Genomic DNA, 22,666 nt, shown 5'->3' with positions numbered 1-22,666 from the left:
ATTGTTGGAATTACAAATTGGGAAATATTCTTTTGAGAGGGGGGGTGAATTAGAAGTCCTAAAAGTTAACCAATAAAACTTTTAACATCAATCAATACATGCATTAAAATAATGAAATAACATGTAAAGTAAATGCATGCACATAAACACTTGACACTAGATATGATCACTCAGAAACCCTCCAAATGAGAAGGTAAAACTGGGATGGAGATGACACCCACAACTTTTACTACTGCAACAATAATGTAACTGGTTAAGGTTACAAAGTTTGACCATGAACCATGGTCTTCCCTGTGAAAGGCTTGCTCTGTTAAAGGTTTACAAAGGACTGTTAGATCCTACCATGTTAAAGGATTTTAACACCCTACTAGAAATGTGTCTGGTTAAAGGACTTACAAAACATTCACTTGGAATGTCACCTTGTTAAAGGATTTCACAATATTAAGTCAACATTAGTCCAAAGGATTTCATTCTGCTGATACGATTGTTAGAAAGTATAGTAGAATGTTTGATGTAACAACTTATAATCTTTTATTTATGAATTCAAATCTATATTTTGTCTAATCTAATCCTAACTGATCTAATATGAAAATACTATAATGTCGATCCTTTGTTCTGCTAACTGATTCTACAATTGTGTCCTTCTTCTAAGTCACCTTAAACGTCTTCTAGTCAATTCACCCCTTTCTCTTATATATTCTTCACTTCCTTACTCTCTTTCTATCTCACTGAATTAGGGGGCTTCATCTTCCTTATAAAAAAATTTGTGACTTAGGTTTAGGTATGAATCTACGGCTGAGATTCATCCTTTTTGCTACTTAACCATTCCAATTTTCTGACTGGTTGCATGTTGATTACATAGGAAATACAATAGATTTGATCTTATCTTCTAAGCTTTGACATCTATCTATGTGTTGGCATACAAATGGTTTACATAGTTGTTTGTGCCATCACAAATAACTAGGTCCATTTTGTGTTACTCAACACTTGATAATACTGATGCTCGACACTTACTATATTTCTATCTGGCTCGAAACTTGAACTTGCTCAGCATCTATTGTTCACTTGGCACTTGAACTTGCTTAGCACTTATTGCAACTCAGCATCTATTATACTCAGCATGTATTATTAGCTCAGCATAAGCTTAGTAAATATCTTAAGTGTGTTGACACTCAATTGTCAAAACTAATCTGAGATCAACAATGTGTTTACCAAGCTATTATAGTGTTTACCAAGCTATTATAGTGTTTATCGAGTTACAGCAATTTCCTGTGTGTTTGTTGAGCTTCAACAGAATTAAGTTTTCATAGAGTTGTTTTGTACTAACATTTAAGGGATCTAGGATTTATTTTTGTAGTAACTAATTCACCCCTCCCCTCTTAGTTACTCCTCTTATATTTCCAATAGAAAGTTGGATCAATATGGTTTTTGATTTATTATTAAACCAGAACCATATTGCTCTAAGTGACTAAAAGTGTATACATAGTTAACTTATTGGTATTAATCTCTTAAATGAGCTTTTTGTTTGGCATTTTAGACAGTACTCTTTGACTTTTATTTACCCTAGTCATTGTAGTAGGCTTTCAAAAGTAAGCCTAACTCTAGGGGGAGTGGATGTAATGCCTAACCCTAGTTTAGTTATATTTTTCTTGTAGGGTTCCAGGAGTAAGCCTAAGTCTAGGGGGAGTGGTGTAATGCCTACCCTTACTTGACTTTTTTGTTGTACTGTCATCCTCTTTTAGGTAATCTTTCTTATTGTGTTTCATGATTATCAGTACTTGGTTACCGGATTAGATTAAATGTATTTCATACTTAGTTTATATATATCGAGTTACTTAGTTATTTTAGTTATTTTTTGATTATTTGATGATGATATATATGTTCATGTGGTGACTTTTAGTTATTTAATGATGATAGTTATATGAATTATTTTTATGTGGTTTCTCTAGATACTTACCCCATACTTGCATGTGTATGGTGTGCATGTATGTTTTCCTCATGTTTGACATTTCTAGTGTGGTTGAGGAAGGGAGTCGTAGTCACTTGCTAGTCAAGATCTGTAAGATGTACCACTTCCTATCATTGTCTATTTAATTTAGGATATTGTGTTTGTACATGCATGGATTTTATGCAGATTGCAATTACCGGGTATTGACTTTCTTGAATTGCCAGGATTAGCATACCCTATCGCATTATTTCAATGGTATAAGTGGGGAGATAACTCTTGAGTCCAAATCCTAACCTAAGCCAATTGTCCTAGAAAGTAGGACAAGTATCTGAGTTAGTTTCACCTTTTTGAATTTGTCAAATGACATGAATTCATGACTTTGACCCTAGAGTTCGACTTTGTTCTTTGACTTTCAGTTGAGTTATCATATTTGGTTTTGTGGGTCTGTTCTGAATTTCTATTATACTTAAATCAAATTAAAAGATAAATTAATAATTTAATTTAGTGGAAATTTTATAAATAAATTTGATATTTATTATATTTAATTAATTTAGAAATTAATTAAATAAAAGATTTATATTTAAAAGACTTTATTCAAGTTCTATTTTTGACGTATTTATATTTATTTAATTTAATGATAATTATTTAAGAGTTTTATTTTAAGAATAAGCTCTAAATAATGTTATTAATTAAGTTAATAAATAAATATATTATTAAAAAACATCTCATGAATTTATTTAAATAAAATAATGAAAATTAAAGATAAAGTAATAGTCTAATTTTGGGCATAATAATATTTATTTAATTTAATAATTATATATATTTAGGAGTTCATTTTTAAATAAATGCTAAATCTGATTATTACTTAATAAATCTTATATTAAAAAAAATGTCTCGAATATTAATTAAAGAGAGAAAGGAATTATTTAATTAAGATATTTTGTAATTACGTATCTAAAAGAGTTGTGCATGTAAAGGTAAAAAGGTAATAAAATATTAGAAGAAATTGATCAACGAGTTCCCTCTCATGATTGCACAATCAAAGCCCCAAATTTAGGGGAGAACTCTTTATCAAAGATCTAGAGCTCATTATGCAATTACACCTAGGTTTTGGAGAAGCAATTTCGGAGAGGAAAATTTTTAGAAAAAAGGAATTATTGCATGTTCTATGCATCCGTCATTTTAGCATCAGATCTAGGTAGGATCTTGTGGTTTAATTGTACAGTGAATTTTTGGTCTTTGAATTCTTGTCTTCTTCGTTTCTGGATAAATATGTTTTCAACATTTTTATATGTGGTTGAAAACCCTTGTGTTGAAATATTTTCTACCTTATTCTTAATACGTATTTGAGTGAAGTAATTTGATTGAAACCATTGTTTGAGAAAATAATTTTTTTGCTATAGAATTGTTTGTGATTTAATCTGAAACCTCATAGTGGATTTATTGTTTTTTGTTTCAGAAACATCTTTAAATGATTATAGCTTTGAAATCCTTGTTTGATTGATTAAAAAATGAGATAAGGGTTTGGAAAATAATCAAAAATTTAATACTCGATTGGTTAATTATATTTTCTCTATCAAGTTATTATGAATATTTTATAAAAAAAGTATTTAAAAAAATAATAATATATATACCACAATAATTTAATTACTATGGTAGTATATTATAATATTATGTTTAGGGAGGGAGTTCTAGTATTTTTGTTTTTTATAAAATAAAATGAAATGAAATTCTTTTGAAAAGAATGGAGGGCATGTGTATTTCTATTTTGATAAAATAAATTTAAAAAATATATATATTATAAATTTTGGACGGGGGGGCTGGAATGCCATCCCCCACCCTGACTGCCATTGGGAGCAATTGTCCCAAGGACATGTGCACTGCCATGGTAGTGTGTGGCTTGTCTACACCCCATTTTGGGGACAACGATATTAATCACTTTATAAAATTTTGTTTATTTTATTAAGTTTAATTATTAATATTATTTTAAAGGAATTTAATATTATTATTAATTATTATTATTATTTTATTTAATACTTATTATATTATATTATTTAATAATCATTAATATAGTAAAAATATATTATTTTATTAATATTTCAATAATTATTATTATCAATGATTTAATAATGATTATTGAAATTTTAATAATAAAATTGATTTAAAGCATTGTTGTAAATTACTTTTTTAAAATTGAATTTAATTAGTAGGTGCGCAAATTTGAGATAGATCAATGAATCTTATACTATTCTTATTTAATTAATCGACTCATAATTTTTATTGATTAAATAATATAAGTTATTTTATCATTATTAGTTTAAAGAGTATTGAATTGAATTTCAATAATATTTAATTAAAGATTTTTAATTAAATTATTATTACAATATTTCTGTGAAGTAAATTGATAATTGAATTGAGAAAAGTGTGTTTTAGTAAGTTTGGGTTTTGGTTGATAAATCAATGTCATATTTAAATTTACTTTTTTTTAAATCTATTATTCTTGTGAATTCGAAAAAAAAAACATTATTAAATCAACACTGGGGTAATTTTATGATTCAAAAACCTTAGTAATTATTATACTTTGAAAAGATAGAAAGTGAAATCTAATTGTAATTGAGAACTTTACTGAATTCATGACTTAAAATGAAATGAAAACATAAACCTTATATTGTAATAAAAAACCTTAGTCATTATAATACTTTGAAACAGAAAATGAAAACTAAAGCCCTAGTTTTGAACATCGAATCTTGTGTTTGTTTGATAACGAATTGAACTATGAAAATATGTTTAAACAACTTTATATGATTTTTTGAATCGTCTAAGATTCTATGATCTTGAGAAACCTTAGTGAATCTGGTAACTAGAGAAATGAAAATTGAAATCATATTCTTATATATCTAAATCTTGTGCTTGAAAGTGAAACTAAAAACTTGAAACCAATAAGCGAGAATTAAACTTGTGTTTTTAAAATCTAATGTTTAGAGAAAATGACTTTTGGATGCTCTTTTATGATGTGTGATTTTACTATAAGGTGTTAGGTTGACTTAGTACTTGACCAAATCAGGATGTTTACTAAAGGCTCGAGAGTTCTATTTTGTGATGTCATGATGATGTTTTGATCATGATCTTTTATACTCAACCATGGTAATGTGTCTTATATTCTTTATGAGAAGTTTTGATCTTTTGATTGTTATTGCTTTCCAATGTTCTTGTGTGGAACTGAGGTGAATGGTGTGACCTATCTGATTTAACCTTTGAGTCTTTAATCAATTTTTTTGGATTGCTTTCCAGTCACTTGTACAAGACTAAGGAGTTTGTATGATTGTTCTTGGTGATGTCATGATGTGGATTTGTTTATGTGTACTTGATTTTGGGATCAATCAGTTAGGATGATCATATTGGTGGAATCTATGATTATGATCAGTGATTTTTTAGTACTTGTTGGTTTCTTGTTTAAGAGCTGATATATGGTGTGTGGTATTTTATGATCTTCTACTTTTTCTAAGCTTAGGGTAAGTTATATGTATGTCATGTTGGGAAGTGGCTTGCAATGGGGGTCAGAGCCCTAAAGAGGTTGCCTAGGTAACTTATTGTAGGTTATTTTAATAAGTGATAACATTTCATCAAAAGGGTTTAAAATGAATTGACAAGATATTTGTACTACAAAAAGTCACTAGGGGGGTAGAGGATTGAAAGACTAGTCGGCTAACCTTAGAGATGACTCATTAGTGTGCCTTGCCAGTAAGAAAGGATACTAGTGTCGCATAGAGTCACTAGGGGACCGAAGGATTAAAAGACTAGTTGGGTAACCTTAGAGTTGGCCAATGCGATGACACTTGCCCACATGCATAATAGATTCCCTACGTGTCATTCTTGTCTTTGGGTTTAGTTGATACTTGTATCTTGGTACCCTTTGAGATAGTTTTCTTTCAAGTGATTCCTTGAACCTAGATGTTGGTTTTGATTGTTGAATTTGTTATCCTATTTGGGACTTAAGACTATCTCCTTAGCACAGTGCGAGTGGAACTTTTTGGGTTCCATGAGATTGGGTGGTAGTGCTTTTTCTTATACCATTGAGATCCAATCGTTGGATGTCGTTGTTCGAGGTGTTTTTGCAAATGTTCCTTTTTATCTGATCTTGTATTTCTATGATGGATGGTTATATTCTAAGTGTATTTTATTTGATTTCATATATCTTAAGAGGTGTTATATTCTATTTCATGATGTATATTATTTCTTTCCTTCATACCCTGTGACTTGTATAATGGATGATTGTGCATTCTGTTCATTGCCAAGTGGCATCTTATATAATTGTATATAATTTAAATGGATTTATACTTATAGTTATTCTTTAATATGGATGTGTTATATTTTGATTTTTGTATTAATTAAACTTAAATGTGATTCAACGTCATGGGACCCTTAAGATTTTTTTTTTAAATTATGCTATGTATTTATGTGAATGTTAATTGCTTCCACTATTCTATAACTATTGTTTTTTATTAGATAAACAGGTTTTACAGGGAACCTAAAACCCAAAAGTTAGTACATAAGAAGGCTGATAATAAGCATTAAGCCCAGCCAAAGGAAAAAGTTTTGAGAAAAGACCAAGAAAAAGAAACAGACAACACCACGACCAAAAGCCAGTATAAAAAGCCAAAATACAACGAAAAATAGAGGAACAGGCAAGAGTTATTCCTCGTTCTTTTGCTCCAGATCCTGCATCACCTGAGTAGCCTCAAAGGCTTGTTGATTCTCCTCCGTTTCCATCTGTTGCCCTCTTTGATTCCCCTGGTCCTGTGCAGGAGTGGATTTTTCCTTTGCAGGGTCATCCTCCATTCTAGCCTTGTCTCTGTCATTTCCATCCTCATCCTCATGCGTTTCGCTATCTTTGATCTAGCCCATGAGAGAGATGATGTTGTTGTTGATGGAGCTTAACAAGGAAAACATTTGGTTGGCAAGGTTATGATTGTAGTTTTCTAGATTGTGTATCCTCTATTCCGCCAGAGTGAGCCTATCGGCCGAGTCTGTCCTCCTATTGGCATCCTTTCCTTCCCTTGTTGCCTCAATGTGTTTCATCTGGTCTTTAACCTCCTTGAGCTCATGGAAGAGCCATTTGATTGATTTGAAATTATCAATCATGCTATTGCGAGCATTATTTAAGAGATTCATCCCTATCTCCTTGGCTCTGTCCAAAATAGCCACAATCGCCAGATCAATTAATTCTTCCAGCTGCTGCTCTTCTTGATTATCCACTAGGATTTGGGATTCATGGCCTCCCTAAAGATTCCCATTTTGGTGGTCTTGACATTGAAATTAATCCACGCTTTCCTCCTATTATTGGTTTGCACTTCCCCTTCCGCATACCCAGCTTTCTCCTCTTTCTGATCCTCAGGGTGGAGATGGACAGGAGAAAGGGGCAACGCAGACGTCTCCTCATAATGAGAGCATACATCATCCAAGCTCTCCCTCTTGTGCTTCTTCCTTCAACTATTGACCTTTATTTCCTCTTGCGTCTCCTTCACCACCTCCTCAGACTCTGGATCCTCCTCATCATCACTGCTACCCTCCTCAGCCTTCTCAGCCTACTTCTTCCTGAGATCCCTAGGGATTTTTCTAATTGGGGTTATGGGGGAGGGGGATTTTTTAATAGTCGTAGCTTTCCCTGAGGAGGAGACTCTGCCTTTCTCAGAACCGAGGCTCTGAATGTCATCTGAGTCTGAGGAGTAACTGGAACTTCCAGACTCCACAATCTCAGTCTGAGGGGGGGCATTACCGATGGTCTGGGCTTTGAAGTGCTCATGGATAAGAAGCAGTAGCCCTTCATGCAGAGCCAGGTTTGCAATGGGCTTCTTTTTGAAGCTATCCATCGCCTTACTCATAGAAGTTAACAGATAAAAAGGAAAAGAAATTTTGGTTTTCTTCCAAAAATGATTTAAAATAACAAAGTGGTAGGTGCGAGCTCTATCAAATCTTGGGTCTAAAGTAATATATTCAATGACAGCTTTTAGCACATACCTCCACCATTTCTTCATGGAGTCGGGGACATAGTAGCTGTCAATATTTTTCAACGCCTTCAATTCCTTCTCACTCTCCACAAAATCCCTTACCACATTGGCTGAGAGCTTCTTGTCCCTATAGAATTTGAAACCCTCGATTGGGATCTCTGTGACAGCCACGATAACCTCCTCCGTTATCTAGAAGTTGATGCCATTCACCTTAACCCTGCCTTCTTTCCATGACCCCACCATACTGTTAGTCACCTCTTGATCATAACCATGCAGCTTCATGAGATACTTGGTTACCCCACCCTCTTCTAGCTTTTCCCAAACTTTCGGCTTGCTTCTCCATTTCTCAAAGTCCCCCGCTAGCTCCTTTCTGCATCTCTCACCCACGATCTCCTCACTTTGTGCAACCGTTTTACTCATAAGCTCTTCACTATGAGACTGGAAAGGATCACCAAGATTAAGCAAGGAGCAGAGAAAAATAACTCTATTGTTGCCCCTGAAACGAATGCAATGAAGAACCCACAAAGCATGACAATTAATCATAGTAGGATATCTGCATTTATGAATACCCATTTTTCTATAATGAAAAGTACCCATATATCTTAACCCTTTCATATTCATAATTACATCTTGATATCCTTTGCACTTCCTTGGATTTTCTCCAAGTTGATCAAACACTTGACGTCCGTCGGCAAAGAAGTTTTGGGAAGCCATGTCATTTTTTGGTCTGTGTTGACCCCTATATTTGCCAACTTGTCGGCAACCGGGTTTGCTTCCTGGAAAGTGTGGGTGACATGGAATTTTTTGAATTTGGCAAGTGTCTCTCTCGTCTCATTGATAAGATTTGCAATCATCCAAGAAGGATACAAATTGCCATTAATGCACTTAATAATGTTACTCGAGTCCCCCTCCAACCATAAATTGGTGACCCCAATTTCAAAAGCCAGCCTAATTGCATTGCACGTGGCATTGGCTTCCGCAAAATGATTTGTTTGGAAGCCCAATGGAAGAGCGAAAGCTGCAATACTATCACCATTTTCATTTCTAACCACACCTCCACTACCCAAGGATCTAGGGTTGCCCTTGGAGGCTCTGTCGAAGTTGGCTTTGTGCCAGCCTTAAGGGGGGAGGTGCCATTTGGCTTCCTGTCTTTTTCTCATTTTGTCTTTTACCTTCTCCTTCTTCCTACCTCCTGTCTCAAAAGCTCCCCCCTTTCTCATGGAAATATTTTCCTTTATGTTACTAAAGATCTTCCTTCCAACAACCAAAGCCAGCTCCTCCCTATCTTTTAAAATTTGGTTGTTTCTCTCCTTCCATATGCTCCAATATAACTATTGTTGTAAGTTATCTTAATCTTTAAAAAAAAATATTTGGCAAATTTAGTGAAAGTTTAGGTTAATTTCTTTTGGGTCACATGGTGGGACTTTACAGAAGATGTAGATGGACATGAAAAACTTCTTGAGAAGGCTAAAAGTAAGTTTGAAAATAAATTGCTAGAAAATGTAGCATAGAAAATAGCTATTGATCAAGTACAATCATCTACTTTAATTTTTGCATTAGAAAATATTGTGAATAATGTTGTATCTTTATTTGTAAAGTTGAGTGATACAACAAAATTTACCAAGGAAATCAAGGATAAACTAGCTAAGATTGATATGGACGTGCTAGTTAGTTGGCACTCAACCCAAGTTCCAATTCAAATCATTTTGCAAAAGTCATATTTTTGATAGATCTTCAGGCATAACTATGAAGAGAAGAGGCTAGAATAAGGGCAACCTTGGTAGACATTTAGTGTATGATGCTTCCCCATATGGATATTATGCAGAAGATAATGGATCATGCAAAGACTCTAGCTAAGGACACAAACCTTCTAGTGGAAGAACACATTTTGGAGATATCAACAGAGCTTCTGATTGATCTGCACATATTAAAGTTATTGCAAGATGACTGGGATAAGACTATTTCTTTGATTTTAAAGGTATATCATGATTTCCTCTCTCATTTTGGCATAACCTTATAAATTTTTGGCATTTGTAGCAAAAACAAGGGGGAAAGTGTAAGTGAGTGAGTGTGTGTGTGTTTGTGTGTGTGTGTGTTTGTACATATATATGTATATGTATATACATATAGATGTGTGTATATATATATATATATATATATATATATATATATATATATATATATATATATATATATATGTATGTATGTATGTATGTATATATATGTACATATATATATGTACATATATGTATGTATGTATTTATGTATATGTATATATATGTATGTATATATGTATGTATATATATATATGTATATATATATATATGTATGTATATATATATGTACATGTATATGTATATATGTATATATATATGTATATGTATATATATATACGTATATGTATGTATATATATATATATACATATAGATGTATATGTATATATACATATATATGTATATATATACATAGATGTGTGTGTGTGTGTGTGTGTGTGTGTGTGTAAAGGGGAGATATGTATAGAAAGGAGGAAATATGTACAACATAAAGATATGTAAAGAAAAAAGATAAACAAAAGCAATTTTGAAAAATCAAAAATAGAAAGTTGTAACTGAGTTACAAAGTTTTCAATTCAAACTGAGTTGCAAAATAGAGCACACACAAAGGGGGAGTTTGACTAAAGAATTTTGATTTCAAATTTTTTGCGTGATAAGTGTTTTTGTCACTAATTCCAAAGGGGGAGATTGTAGACCTTATGATATGACATATTGTCAATTAGTGCCAAAGCACTTAGTCATCATGAGAAGACAGTAGTGACTGAGCTACCAGAAAGAAGTTTGTTAACTAAGCTCATGTATGAACCAAGAAAATAGTGAGAAGTGTCAAACGAGAAGACATTATCCACTAAGTTGTAGTGTCAACTGAGTTGGTAGTATCTATCAAGCTCTAGTGTAAACCAAGTTAGTTTAGCATTCTTGTTTCAAAATGAGAACTGAGCAGGTAGAGTATTGTGAACTGAGCCAACTAAATTTTTTGAGTGATCAGTATCAACCAAGCATCTAGTATCAATCAAGTTCCAGAGTTAGCTAATTTGATAGTGTTTCTTGAGTGTCTACAATATCACCCGAGTAAGATATTGGACCTGAGTCTCAAAACTTAGCCAACTTGGTGATTGTTTTTGAAACTATTGTATTGTTGTTTTAGACAAACTAATGCAAAGTTACTATTTGGATCAATATTTATGGAAGACACTTTTTTTAATCCAAAGACACAAGTATTGAGTTACAATTTTCTTATTATAAGAGAATATGGATAACAGAAGAGCAGATTGATTAGGAGCCTATCAAATAGATTAAGAAAAGTTAGAGACTTTTCTATCATAGTTAGGTGATTAGTTCACATCAAAGGATATTATTCAGCAAACCAAGTTGCACAACAAAGATCAATCTACTACTTCATCCTAACAGGTGCATTAGTCAAATCCTCTAATAGGGTGGACCTAATAGTCCTTTGCAGAAACTCCTAACATAGTATATACTTAATTGTATTGTATAAATCCTTTCACAAGGTGGATGTAATAGTCCTATTTACTCTTAATCGAGTAGATCACTAGAAGTGATCAATTGATCCCTAATAGGCCAACTTTATTACTACAATAGTGAAGCATTGTGGGTGTCATCCCCACCCTAGTTTTACCTCCTACTTGGAGGGTTTCTAAGTTACCAAATACCATGTCAAAGTGTTATGGTGTTGTTACTTTTTTGCTTTATGTTCCATGCATGCAAGTAGATTAGATAATATAATAAAGTGAGATTAATTAAAAGAAGTTTTAAGTTGTTCTTGAATCAAACCATCCCACCCCCTGCCCACCCCACCCTCTCTTAGTCACTTAGTGATCATTACATTTCCAATAGTCAAACTTTGCCAAATTGCCATAAAGTTGATTATCTCTAAGGCACTAAAGAACTAACCATAGATGTTCCTCATGTTTTGTACAAGTCATAAGATGTCACACGGCATAACCAAAATGCATAATCATCCTTTGTACAAGTCAGAGGGGATGAAATGAAAAAATAATATACATCAAGAAAAGATACATCTCATAAGATCTCCAATAATCAAGCATTGTACATCAGAGTATGGCCAAAGAACATAATCACAAGATCAGAAGAATAGAAAAGATACACAAGTTCATCCAACAATGACATCCAACTATTGGATAATAATGGTATAAGAAACACTACCACCCGACCTCACAAAACCTAAATGGTCCATTCCCACCATACTGAGAAGATAATCTCAAGTCCCATATAGATAAAAATCTAATAGTCACAACCATAATCTTGGTCAAGAACCTAATAGAAATCTATCTCAAAGGTACCAAAACATACATAACATCTAATCCTAGATGCAACAAAGACATGTAGGTAACCTACTATGTAAGTGGGAAGTGTCATCGCATGAGCCAACTCTAAGGTTACCCTTGCACCCTCTCTAGATGTTGGCCCCCTACTAACTCTATGTGGCATCAATATCCTTTCTTACAGATAAGGCATACTAATGAGGAAAGGTCGCAACCAAGAATCCTCTCTACTCCCAACCTAGCTTATACTAGCACTCTAGGCATGGGTGAGGAACTCCACTAACTCTTGTTAATTCATTTTAAACCCATTTAATGAAATATTATCACTTATTAATACAACCTACAATGGGTTACCAAAGAAACCTCTTTAGAGCTCTGACCACCATTGCAAGCCACTTCCCAACATGCATAAAGATAACCTACCTTAAGCTCATAGCAAAAAGTCTCATTAAGTCACAATGAGCACATCATTCCTATACAAGCAACTAGAAATCACAATATAAATACTAATCAAAACCTCACAAATCAAATCACATTTATCACAATGTTCATAGAACATCATAACATAAAATTCCCAAGCCTCTCGTAACATCCTAATTGGTCAACATAATAATTTAAACCCAACTGGGCAACATGAAGTAAACCATGCATCTAATCAAGTAATTTAAAACAAGTGTAGTTTCATAGTTCATATGGTTTGAAATCATAAAAATTCAATTTACAAATGGGTTCAAGTTTTCATTTTCAAAGTGTCACATTTGATAAAGTTTATTCAAGTTCACAAGCATTTCAAATGACCCAATAATCCATTAAAAAACCTTAGTACACAATAGAATATTTGTATACAATGAAAAAAATTAAAATAGTAATCTAAATATTATTAAAAATTTCTCTTAATTAAAATTGAATTACAACTTTTTATTTTATTTTATTTTTCATAAGATATATTTATAAAATAATAAATAATATAACAAAATATTTTAATTAAATATTATTAAAATTAATAATACTTATTACATTGTTAATAATAATTATTATATTGTTAATAATAATAATGACTAAATTATTAATAAAATAATATATGTTAATTTATTAATAATCATAATTATTAAATTAAATAATAAAACAACAATTACTAATAACAATAATAATTATTGATATAATTAAAATTTTATAATAAAATAAAATGTGATAAATAAAATATCACAACCCAAAAATATGGGGTGGTCACTTAGTAGTCTAGCTACTTTGGCAATGTTCACTGCCTCAGTAGCATCGACAGCCTTGGCAATGTTCACTACTTTGGCAATGTTCATTTCCATTGGGGGGGAGGTCACAACCCTTGTAGTGCCTACCCCTAGTTTACTTTTCAATTATTATTGCCGAACTCTTTTAGGCCATCTTTATGTCTATGCTTGATGATCAGTGATATTGTTTTCTAGATTATTGGATATTGTTTTCATGTACTCAGTTGATTATATGATGAGACTACTTTGGTACTAGTTATTTCATGTATGCATGATTATACTTTGATGATGATTATTTACAATGATTCCAATTATTTAATGATGTCAGTTAGATGGATTATTTATATGTGTTTTCTATGGTTACTTACCTCGTACTTGCATGTGTATTGTGTACATGTATGTTTTCTTTATATTTGACATTTTTGATGTAGTTAAGGAAGGGAGTCGTAGTCACCTGGTAGTTAGGATCTACATGACGCACCACTTCTTGCCATTTCCTATTTAGTTTAGAATATATGTGTGTGTACATGCATGAATTTTATGCAGATTGTAGATACCGAGTATCAACTTCCCTGAATTGCCAAGATGAGTATACCCTATCGCAATATCTTAATAGTAAGAGAGGGGGGATAAATTATTGAGTCCAAATCCTGATCTTAAACCAACTGTCCTAGAAATTAGGACAAGAATCTGAGATGATTACTCTTCTGAATTCATCATATGACATAAATTTGTGATTATAACTCCTGAGTTTGATCTTGTATGTTGTATTTTATGATGGGTTTTCATAGTTTGTCTTGTGGGTTTATGGTGATTTTTCTGTTAATTAAATCAAATTAAAAGAATATTTAATGTTTTGGTTTAATGGTAAATTATTAAGATAATTTCAATATTTAATTATATTTAGTTAATTAAGAAATTAATTAAATAAAAGAATTAAATTTAAAGATAAAATTATAGTTCTAATTTTAGAGCATAATATTAATTTAATTTGATAATAATACATTTAGGAAATCATTTTTAAATAAATGCTAAATATTATTATTACTTAAGTTAATAAATATTTTTATCAAAAAATGTTTCACAAATTAATTAAAGAGAGAAAGAGAAATTAATTTAATAAAGATATTTTAATTGCAAAAAGTGTCCATGAATATTCAAAAAGTAATAAAATATTAAAAAGAATTGTGATCAACGAATTCCCTCGCGTGATTGCACAATCAGTGCCCCATATTTAATGGAGAACTCTTTATCAAAGATTGAGAGTTCATTTCACAGGGACCAGGATTTGGAAGAAGGGATTTTCAGAAAGAAGGGTTTCAAAGGAAAGAGGATTTCTCTTTTTCTTTGTGCAGTTGCATATTAGCATCAGATTCAGGTAGAATCTTGTGGTTTATTTGCATAGTGATTTATGTTCTTCGAAATTCCTATCATCATCGTGTATGTTAAATCTATTTTTTGAGTTATGTTTAAGATGAATCTTTCATGATAAATTTTGTTGTTATTTGTATCAAAGTTATCTGTATTCGAGAGATGGAATTTTTAGAACCCTCATTCTATGAATTTGAGCAATTGAGTATCAAATTGTATTTAAAAAATAATATATCAAAACAAAACATTTTTGTTGGGAGCGGGGCCACCAAACCCCCACCCCCCACTTCTACCCTGAATGACAACAGAACTGTCGATGGTCATTCATGGATGTGTGTGATAATCCCTGTTACCATGACAATAAAAGTACCATTGTGGGTAGTTATCTACTATCGTAGCAGTAGTATTGCCTACTATAGCAACCATTAAATGGCAAGTCGACTGGCCTTAAGCACTTAAGTATTTTGTTTTAAAAATTTGTCTGTTAATTTTTAATTTTTATAAAATTCAATTAATAATTATTACTATGATTTTTATTTTTTTGAAAAAAGAGGGGTAAAAACTTTATTGAAAAAGAGAGCAAAGTAGTACAAAACAGAACAAGGCCTAAACCCTAGGAGACACTAGAAACCACAGAAAAATTGCAAAAGCAAAATCAACTCTTCCTGATTCCATATACATCCTCTGTCAACGTCCTCTCCAAGTCTTGTTGTAACTCACCTGGCAGCTGCTCCCACTCATCAATCCACCAACCATCTATATTTCCAGATGTCCATTTTGCCAAACTATCAACTGCCTTATTCCACTCCCTTGGAATATGAGTATAAGACACTGAATCCGTCATAGAACTAACTTGTAAAATCTGTTGCACTATTAAAGACAACTCCCAGCTAACATCCAAACTCTTACTCTCAAGGAGAAGATTCACAAGAACCTGAGAGTCAGATTCGCAAATCACCTTATGCCAGCCAAGAGCATATGCCCTCTACAAAGCATAAAGAATAGCCAACCCTTCCATTCTATTAACAGTTTGCATCCCTTTATTGACTGAGAATATAAAAACCACCATTCCAGAAGAGTCCCTACCAATCCCACCTATACCATCAAGCCCTCAATTTCCCCTAGATGAACCATCAATATTAACTTTTAAAATGCCAGCCGAAGGGGTCATCCATTTCCCTATCCTTTGGACTTTATGTTTCGCCCTTCTACCTCTCCTAGCACAGGCAGAGTCTGAAAAAATTCCTTGTATTCCAAACCTGTCAACCATTACAGCATCATCCCTCTCAAGAGGCATCACCACCTCACTCTTAGCTAAGACTGTGTCCTAAATCATTCCCAAAATTCTAATCCAAACCTGCTAAATCCCCAAAGCTTCTCCCCGAAATATTTCTCCAATTTCATTCCAGCCAGACTTGCCATAGCAAAAAGGTAGGTCCAGTATACCAAACATCCTGCAAGAAGGGAGCCAAGGATTGGGGCCTCCCTAGTCTCAACCAAAAATTTTCCAGAGAGGAAGTGTGAGTGCATGGGCATTTCCAAACATCCCACTAGAAATGCCATAGCTGTAGAGTAAAAGAGCATTGGAAGAACAAATGCACAGAGTCTTCCTCCTCACTACTACAAAGGATACATCTCGATGGGCCGAAAAAACCCCTCTTTAGAATATTGTCCCAAGTCAGGCACCTATTCCAAACCAAGGTCCAAGTAAAGCAGTTACATTTTGGCCAAGAAAACTGACTCCAAACTTTCTTCCACCATTGAACCTCCCCTTCCACCAGTTGTTGGGAGAGCAACTCTTGATAACCAAAGGAAATAGTATAAATGCCTTTGGGATTAGGGGACTAGGCCAACACATCATCACCCATAAGGGCATTACAGTTCTACCCCAGAAGAATGTATTAGAGCTCAGCCCACTCCACTTTTGAACCAAAAATAGGCCATTCCTTTGGAATCTTCCACCTTGCCTCCACTAGCTGACCCTAGGGGGAAAAAGATTTAAAGTCACACACTCTTGACCAACCAGCATCACAAAAACTCTGGGCCAACATGCGCAAATGAGGATATTGAACAACCAGGGGAGGATACCCATCCCAAGCATCATGCCAAAACTAAGCCTCTAAGCCACTTTTGCAGATCCAATGTAAGCCACCCTTAATGAGTGCAACCCCTTTCTTGAGAGCACTCCAAATCATAGAGCCTTTCCTGCACAAGCTATACTGAGGGATATCATTATGGGGGATCCCTGGAAGATACTTTAGAGACAAAACTCTAGCCCAAACCTGATCTTGTTCCACACACCAACGCCAATACAATTTGGCAGCCAAAGAAGTACCAGTTAGCACTGATTGCCTTAAATCAAGACCACCAAACTATTTTGGGCTACAGACAACCTCCCATTTGACAAGACTCCACTTGAAGATAGATTACCAGCCCATAAAAATTGTCTTGCTAAGGAGTCTAGTTCCCTAACAAATCTCATCGATGCCACCTAAACCATACTCCTATAGAGAGGAAGAGCTTGAACCACAGATTGAATCAGTTGGACCCGACCAGCAAAGGATAGCCAGCGGTGGGTCCAATGAGTAACTTTGGCCCAAAACTTGTCAAGAATGACCTGCCATGATTCCTTAGACTGCCTACCATCAGAGATAGGAATGTCAAGGTAGAACACAGGAAGACTTCCAATTTGGAATCTAAGAATATGAGTGACTCTCCTCTAAATAGAAGGTGAAGTGTTAAAGAAAAAAATGGAAGATTTGTCCTCGTTAATCAACCGACCTGAAGCAGCAAGATAAACATCCAACACTTTGCATATATTAGAAGCCTCTTGAATGGTAGCCATGCCCATCAAAGCCGTATCATCCACAAATTGTAGGTGAGATTGCACAAGAAGACCTCCTCCCCATTTCCAACCCTAAATAAAGCCCCCTTCAACATTATTTTTTATCAACCAACCCAGACCTTCTGCCAAAAGAAGAAACAAATAAGGAGATAGGGGATCGCCCTGCCGTAATCCTCGAGAAGCACCAAAGAGATTAGAGTGTTCCCCATTAATCAAGACTAAGAAAGAAGTCGAATTCACACAACTCATAACCCACTAGATCCATTCCTCCTCAAAACCAAAGGCACCCAGAACCCTTTGGAGAAATGACCAATGGACTCTGTCGTATGCCTTAACCATATCCAACTTAATGAACATAGCCTTGTCTTTAGAATTGGCTATAGAATGAATAGTCTCAGTCACCAAAACCACCCCATCCAAGATCTGGCACCCTGTCAAAAAGCCACTCTGTTCTTCAGAAATTAACATTGGAAGCCACGTTTTTAACCTATTAGCTATCAACTTAGATATGATTTTATAAATAACATTGCAAAGAGAGATAGGGCAAAATTGACTTATCCAGTCAGCCCCTTCCCCCTTGGGGATGAGAGCAAGGAAATTAGAATTCAGAGCCCGAAGCATTTGCTTATTCCTCTGGGATTCTTGAATAACTGCTAGTAAATCTATCTTGATAATATCCCAAAATTCCTAGAAGAACTCAATCAGAAAGCCGTATGGACCTAGAGCTTTTCCTTTTTTAATCTGGAAAATAGTCCCCTCTAATTCCTCCAAAGAGATGGCACTCATACGATGCTCTTTCATTTCCAAAGAGACTAAAGAAGGAATCCAAGATAGGACCTGGGCCTCTTCAACAGAGTCCCCTTGTGAAGGCTCCCTAAATAAAGACTCAAAATACTGTACAGCTTCGCTGAAAATATCCTGAGAAGAAGAGAGCATCTCCCCCCTAACATTCACCAAGGTTGATATGGAGTTACCATGTTGTTTGGCCTTAACTGAATTGAAGAAGAAAGCAGTATTCTTATCACCCTCTTGAAGCCATTCAATTTGATCTTTTTGTTTCCAATAGATTTCCTCTCTTAGTTCCCACTCCTCCAAAGTTTTTAGAGCCCTAGCTTCCTCCCGCAAAAAATATTCTGACACCCCATCTTCCCTTAACAACCTGGTAATATCATTCAACTCAGCCTAGGCCGCATATTTTTCTTGGAAAATATTTCCAAAGCAATACCTGTTCCATCTTTTAAGCTGATATTTAACATATTGTAGGAGTTTAGCAAAAATATACATTGCTATACCAAAGGCAGGTCTACCATCCTTCCACCACTCAGCTACATAGCCATAAAGATTTGGGTCCCTCAACCACATATGCTGGAATTTAAAAGGTGGCTTCTGAGGCAGCCAGTTGGAGGAGATAACTAACTTAATGGGCTAGTGATTCAATCCTCTATAGTCTAATATCTCAGACCTAGATGACCACAATCCACCCACCCAAAAATAGGATACCATGAAACGATCTAATCATTTAGCGATGCAATTATCTCCTATTCTTCTATTATTCCAAGTGAACTAGCCATTATTAGGCTTGATATCTATGAGATTGAGTGCCGAAATGTTATCCTAAAGAAGCACAGGGGAGGGCTGAAGTCTTGCAATACCCCCCTATTTTTCAGAGAGATCTAGAATAGCATTAAAATCTCCAGCAATAATCCATGGAAAATAAGGAAATAATCTACGAACAAAATGAATATTATTCCATGTAAGGATCTTACCTTGGAGCTCAATAGGGGCATAGATGTTGGAGAGAAGAACAGACTCACCTGACTCATAGCACAGAGAGACCAGGGCAACAGATGATCTAAAGGATATCCACCACATAGGTTGGATCTTTTGTGGGTTCCAGAGGCATGCTACCCCCCCTGAAGATCCCTGAGCTCCAATGCACTGACATTGACCATTCTTCCACAATTTAGGAGCTATACTCATCATACACTCAACAGAAACTTTGGTCTCTTGAAGAAAAAGAACATCAAGAGAATGAATTCTAACCAGTTCTCGAACAACTTTTTGTCTAGGGCCGTTGTTCAAGCCCCTTGCATTCCATGAAATAATGATCATTTCTGGGGAGCCGAGAAATGGGAATCCAAGGTTTTGACAGCTCCTGATTCCACCACATTCTCCCCAATCATCTTAATCTTCTCTATGTCCTTCTTATGCCCACTTTTACCACTTTTCTCAAAAACCCCCTTCTTGCCATCCTTTTGAAGACTACCCAAGTGAGGAGAAGACTTGCCACACTTATCCATATCTGAAACAACACTCTGTGTAGGAAGGGCAGTGCCCACTACTTCCTGTCCCCGATTAGCATTTAACCCCATAGTCACTTGAGCCCCTGCCTACCCATCAATGACCATAGGCATAGTAGGTTCAACCTGTGGAGTAGGAGGAGGGTCAGAAGAGACAATCTCCTAATCGTGCTCCGCAACCAATTGATCCATGCTACTAAATCCTGGAATAACTTCTTGTTGCCCTAGTTCATCTAGGACTTCAAATCTATTAAAGGTATCCTCCTCTTGTCTCTCCATCAAAGTCCTCTTTTGACCTCTATTACAATTGCGAGCCTTGACCTGTACAAAGCCCTCAGCATCCTTTTCCTCTCTTGAATTTGGCTTCTTCCCTTTATTAGCACCAAGACTGTTGCAAGGAGGGGGCGGAGGCTATTGATCCATCGACTTAGACTTCGAGCACCTATGCAGCAAGTGGTCATATTCATGACAAAGTCAGCATCGAAAGGGAAGGGTCTCATAATCGAGTTGTTGCACCCAAGAATGTGATCCTACGCATATTTCAACTTCATTCGGCAGTGGTCTACTCAAATCAAGCTCCACACAAATTAGAGAAAAAGTCATAACCCTCTTACTAAATGTTTGGGTTGAGGACCCTACCAGTTTCCCCAACATCAAAGCGATCATATGGAAAACATCCTCCCGACAACACTCTATTGGAAATTTGGGTAGCCGAACCCACACTGGGACCCGATTTGAAAGCTCCTCAAAGGGGTTAAATCTTACATGCCATGGCTTAACAAATAGGCCAACCTAGTTGTAAAAATAGGGCCCGCCCTCAAATACCCTATTACGATCTGCCATGCAGGTGAATGTAACCATGAAGAAGTTGTTTGCAAGCAACGTGACTTCCATTTCACCCTCTGGCTCCCAAATTTTTTGAGCCCAGTTTTCTAGAAATTGGAGGGACAGTCTTAAACCCAAAAATTTACAGTACAGTGAATGCTTTGAATAGTATTCCACATCCTCAGAAATCATCTCGTAAGGGATTACCAATTTAGGTCTATCTTTACATCGCTCCAAGCACCTGTTAATCTTTGTGATCTAGGAACTGCTAGATGGATTTGATGCTGTAACTCCTGAACTCTAAGAAAAAGGGCATTATCAAACACCCTCGCCCCTTGATTTGGTAGATGCATGTCCTTTTCTTTGTGCAAAATGATGTCAGGTGTAGCCCCTGAAGGCTCACCCCTAGACATTCTTCCACTAGCTTGGAGTGATCACCGCAGGGGACCACTTACCAGGCACCGCACAAACTAACAACCCCACTGCCCGCAGATCGACCCAACAATAGATATTTGCCCACGAATATAAGACATTTTAGACCAGATGCCTTCCCCCACGCAAGCTGAAACACCTCCCCCCTTTAGCGCACACACAGAAAGCACTAAAAGGAGCTAGGGCATGGCTGCCCTAGCTTGACGACTGCACGCAGACACCCAGTGTAGACATTCCTATCAGTGTAGTCTTCAATTATTAATTATTTTATTAGTAAGTATTTATAATTATTAATTAATTAGTAATTAATAATTTATTAATATAGTTTTTTTTTAAAATATTAATTTAATTTAATTAATTTAGTTTAATTAAGTTTTAATAAATAATAGATATGATTTATTAAAAGTCTAAATTTATTTATTATTTGTTATTATGTAATGATTTTGATTATTTATAAAATTATAATTATTTTATTGAATGATCAAGGTTTTTATTTTAATAATTTAATAGATAATTATTTTTAAGTCATTTTATGATATTAATTGTGATCTTTGTACTTTTGCAAGTTAAGGGTAATGGTGTGATTTGTTCTAAAATGGGAAATGAGTTAAATTGTAAAAGGGGAAATTTGTAAACCTTATCTATTTGAAAACTTAAATTGAAACGAAAATTCAAACCTTACCATTGACTCAAACTGTGTGTTTTCAAAATCAAATGAAACTATGAAACTATAGTATCTGTTGTCTAATTTCTTGTATGTTGGGTTTTGGGTTTGACTTAGAGTGTTGACCAGTTCTAGGATGTTTACCAGAGTTTGAGAAGTATAATTTTGATGATTATATATGATTTCATGATTTGGTTTATATGTAATTTCTCGGATCAGTCCTATTAGGATGATCTTATTAGTGATGCTTGTATTTTGACCAAGTGATTTGGTACTTGTCAGTTGCTTGTTTAGAGAATTGATGTATGGTTTTTGGTCTTTTGAGATCCTTTTGCTTTACTTTGCTTACAATAGGTTATGTATGTTAAGTGGGGAAGTGGCTTGCAATGGAGGTCGAGGCCCTAAAGAGGCTGACAGGTAACCTATTATAGGTTATTAAATAAGTGAAAACACTACACTTAATGAGAGTAAAATGAACAAATAAGAGTTTTTGTCTTTCCTCGCCCATGCCTCAAGTGTTAGCACAAACTAGGATGGGAGTAGAGAGGGTTCTTGGTTGCAACCTATTGAAGTTGATGAAAGATCAACCCCAAAGCTCCCAAGAATCACCTGCATGCAAACACCTGTTACAGAAAGAGAGAAGAAAAAGCTATGGAGGCAGGAAT

The sequence above is a fragment of the Cupressus sempervirens genome, chromosome 4, assembly GCF_028749045.1.
Source record: "Cupressus sempervirens isolate cs-2001-9-10 chromosome 4, ASM2874904v1, whole genome shotgun sequence".
NCBI classification, from domain to species: domain Eukaryota; kingdom Viridiplantae; phylum Streptophyta; class Pinopsida; order Cupressales; family Cupressaceae; genus Cupressus; species Cupressus sempervirens.
Note: the sequence above shows the minus strand (reverse complement) of the source record.